At 50.8% G+C, this 4,387-nt stretch overlaps 1 long non-coding RNA gene across 1 annotated transcript; it reads right to left on the reverse strand.

Moving 5' to 3' along the window:
• On the reverse strand, positions 3,150 to 4,381 carry LOC110407204. Its single transcript, XR_002443789.1, has 2 exons — positions 4,005 to 4,381; positions 3,150 to 3,902 (listed from the first exon to the last, which is right to left on the reverse strand). It is a non-coding gene; the product is annotated as an uncharacterized LOC110407204 (long non-coding RNA).

The following is a 4,387-nucleotide window of genomic DNA, read 5'->3' on the forward strand; positions in this document are numbered from 1 at the left end:
TCTTCTGAGCCTTGTTAAAGCCGTCCTGGTTATTTTCTTGTTTCAATAAATATCTTCTTGCTGGCTCTCTGGCAAACAGCCCCTGCGGCGATGGACCGCTGGAGCAGTGCTGGCGGGCAGGGCAAGTCCAAGGCCATCGTTTAGACATGAATGTACACGCCTAAAATGCTGGAGGAATTTTATAGAGAGACGTTTTAACCTATGAGAAGTCCCAGTGCTGCAATTGCATCTTCATTTGGCCTGAACCCTTGACTGTAGGGCGGACAGACACAGGTTCCCAGGCAAACACAGCTCGGCAGCTATTCTGCAGGATGTGTATTTCTGTTCCTCCTTATTTTACATCCTGGTGGGAAAAAGAGCACCCAAACATCCCAGTGTGATTGCTGACTTCCAGCAACGTGAGAAAACAGGAAGCAAAGTGACGAGCAGCTCAGGCCCAAATAGCTGACATGTATTGATGCCAGAGCAGCCCACAGCAATGAGTGCATCCCACGGGTCCAGGAGACACATCTGGTGCCTGGTTTGGTGGTCAGTACCCTGGCCATGGCAGGAGGTTGGAACTGGGTGATCTCTGAGGTCCCTTCCAACCCAAGCCATTCTGTGATTCTCCGTCTGCTATGGCACTGTATGAAGGGAGCAGCTGTCGTCTTGCGGTCCCCACCCAGCTCCTCCACTTGTTCTGTTTTGCATTTAATTTACGATGCATGCTGTATTTCTCGCAAAACAAGCTATTTAACAGATCCTTGCGGTGCAGCGCCCTACGTGAGCCCTGCGTTGTTACTTTCAGTGCAGAATGCCACGCTCACAGAGTGCAAAGCCCACTGCCCTTGGCCACCCAATGCCAGCCCCCGAGCCAAGGTCAGGGTGACCACAGTCAGGTCAGGAGTGGGGAAAAAAAAGAACACAAACAAATGGAAACAGACAAAGCTGAGCACAGCTGCAGTGCAACAAAGGCTGCCCGGGACACACAGATCTGGAGTCTCTCCTTCATCCCACCACCATTTCTTTGGCACTTCCAAGCCCATCCCAGGCAAAGGGCACAGGGTCCTTCCCAACCCCCTGACCTCACCAGGGTGAACCGAGGGGAATCCATTCTTACCTGGTTTAATAGCTTCACTTTGTCTTCCTACTACAAAACAGCCATGATTTTACAGCCTGTCCGCACGTGGTTTTCACTGGGACAAGATGTGCAATCGTAATAGCACACAGCAGCCAAGATTGTATAGTTTCCTCTAAATAATTTAAAGCACTGTTTCTGCAGACAAAGAGGAATCAGCCAGCAACCTCCACAGAGGACAGAGTGCAAAAACCACACCTAACTCACAAGACAGCTGATTTCCTCCTGCCAAATTAATGCTTTTCCTTTGAGAACACATATGCTTTGGGACGAAGGTTTCCCAGCTGCCACCACAGCCTGCCATGCCCAAAGAGCAGAGGCTGAAAGCTTTATTCTGTGCTCCAGATGAACTGGGACGAGGCTGGGAGGTTTGTGATTCACCCATCAGTGGGAGAAAGAGCAAAGCCCTTCGTTTTCTGTTTTGGAAACAACACTCGTCCCATCTGCTGATGTGCTTTTAAATCCTCCTGTAGGAAGTCCCACACCAGACCTCAGTGGTTTTACAAAGATGGGCAGAGGAGCCATTGCAAGATGCTTGGGAAGAGGTTGGAGCCCACTGCCCTGGGTTCAGTCCCTTACCACTTTGCTCAGCCCCCACCATCTGCCTGATAACATAGGAAAAAAAGTAACCAAAGTTCCTGTCTTTGAGAGCCATTACAGTTCTTAAAAATCCTCTGCAAACAATCTGCATTTTATCTTCTTAATGGCTCCAAAGCCTCCACTTGTATCCAAAAGTAATTGCTTTCAGCAAGGGCTGAAGAATATTCCTCTAAAATCATGGACCAGATGTTCCACGGAGACCATTACACAGTTAACTACCAATAAAAGTAATTCAAGAAACCAAATACTGATTAAAGAATGCGCACGTACAGCCCGGCTCTGTTTGCAGAGCAGGAATGTGATTGGCTCAATGTGATTTAACCTTTACAGCACAGACCCGCTCTTCCCTTCCTCCTCGGCGAGGGTGACACCGGCCAGCGAGCTCGGCCCTGCTGAGATTGATTTGTTTTTCCTATCTGGGAAGCCAGGTCTCGTCAGCTCGGTGCAAGCTGAGCCAGCGGCCGGGCGGCCAAAAGCCCAGAATTGCTTCAGAGGTCAGTGCTGCTCTCCAGCCCGCGCCGGCACAGCCAAGAGGAACAGCCCCGCATGGTCCCCTCTGCAGGGACAGAGCAAAGAGAGCTTATGGGCTTCACTTCCACTTTGTGCATCTCTAAACACCTCCTTTTATATGATATAATTGCATTTTTGTACCGAAATCCCTGGAGTGAAGAGCCATCCTCCCTCCAAAGATGCAAGTGAAGAGGCATTAATTGTCCATTTCGGGGCCTCCAGGGCTTTTCTCTGCATTGTTAGCTAACAAAAACCTGTTCTTCATTTAAACACTTAGCCCCGGCGTTCCGTTGTTAATTACGAGCCGAGGCAGAGCTCCAAGCAGCGCTCCCCCACCCCCTGGCTCTGAGCACCCCATGTCACACAGGAGCCCCCCAGCCAACCCAGGGCCAGCCCTTTCCCAGTGATCCTCACCAGCCTCATGGCCGCAGCGTGGGGACTTACCCCCCACGTCCCACCAGGGCAGGAGCAGGACGGAGCTTGTCCCACTGCTGGCATCGCTGCGCCCCGATGTGCCCAGACACATTTCCATAGAGAAAAGCCAAATACTTGGCTCCTCCGCTTGGCATTTCTATTTCCCTTCAAATGTTGTGTGGCTGCCTTGGTGTTTAATCCTAGTAATTAATGGGACAGCGAGAAAAGAGCAGCTCCATCCCTTCTTCCCTTATACAAACACAACCAGAGGGGTTGGGCTGGGTCGTTCCTGGAGCATTTCACGAGCAGCAGACAGAGGCATTACCTCTTGGCAAGCAGGAGGAGGCTCTAAGGAAGATCATTTTGAAATCAGAAATGAGCGAGAGAATCCACATTACATACATTTCCCAAGATGTGAGGGAAAATAAGAGGGAAATCTTTTGTTTATTAAAAGTGACTTTGAAAACGCCCTGCCGGTCACCCTCTGAAACACAAAGGAAGTCCTTAGCACGGGATGTCATTGCACGTTTATTTAAAGCTTTAATGATATGTTTGGGGACATCATCTACTCCTGAATATTCCTCCATCGCAACCGTCTGGAGGAAGGAGTTCAGTCTTAAAATAGTAAACGAGGCCAATTATCCGGCGGCGATTCCGAAGGATGATGCGGTTCCTCGTTAGCTCTCCGTGTCCTACCCAAGCATCTTTGCAGCTTCGTTTGAGGAACACATCTCCCCAGCGCCTGGCTGCACCCACAGCCACCTGAGAAAGCACGGAGACGTTCAATAGCAAGGAGGGCCACGACGGCGCAGCCACCACCGCTTCAGGAAGGACCGCGGTGCTTCAGCTGGGTGCAGATTGATGGGAAGGCTTGCTTGCTTTCTTTATTTGGTTGGGTTCTTTTTAATGAGCCTCATTATAATCAAAACGATCTTCCCGCGGAGCGTGCAAATAGCACCGAGACGCCGGCCCAGCTGCCGGCTTTTCTCCTCGTGCCGTTGTTCAGAATTAGCCTTGCAAACCGGGGAAGATTTAATAGTGGTTTCTGGGAGAGATCAGCAGCGGGCAGAGGCTCAGAGGGGATTACGATTGCGGCAGCATCAGCCAGTTGTGATGGAGTGGTTGTCAAAGTTGCGCTGTAAGTTTGAAGTGAGGCAGTGAGGGCTTTCGGAGGGCTCGCACACACGGAGCAGCGTTTGCTGGTGACTCATTCTGGCTCGCTGGAGGCCAGATTTTGTTAATTTCAGCTGGATAATCTCGTCTTTTAAAAAGAAAAAAAAAAAGAAAAAAACACACATAAAAATGAAAAATCCTATTGTTAGCCACAGAGCATTGCTTATTGTTGGGATTATTGGGAAAGCACCAAACCACCCGGTCCGGGAAGGGCTGAGGACGGCGGCTCCGCTTGCCCAGCAGCACAGCTCCACTGGGAACAAATCCCCCTGCAATGATTGCTCCAGTTTTGCCCCAGAATACATAACATTTGGTATTTTAATAGCGAGCTCCCCACATACCCCAAACCCAAACTCCTCAAATGTCAAAAGATAGAAACAGAGTTATTTTGGAGATACGATCCGAAGTGAGAATATGAATCTTCCGAGGATCGGGAGACCGAGGGAACGCGGGGGAGCGGGGAGCAGCGGGTGCACGGGGACAGCGCTGCTTTCGAAGGGACCGGGACGGGCGGGGGCAGCGCAACGGGACCCTCCTTCACCCCGGGATCCCCACTCCCACCGGGACCCCCGT

Source organism: Numida meleagris, chromosome 17, assembly GCF_002078875.1.
Source record: "Numida meleagris isolate 19003 breed g44 Domestic line chromosome 17, NumMel1.0, whole genome shotgun sequence".
NCBI classification, from domain to species: domain Eukaryota; kingdom Metazoa; phylum Chordata; class Aves; order Galliformes; family Numididae; genus Numida; species Numida meleagris.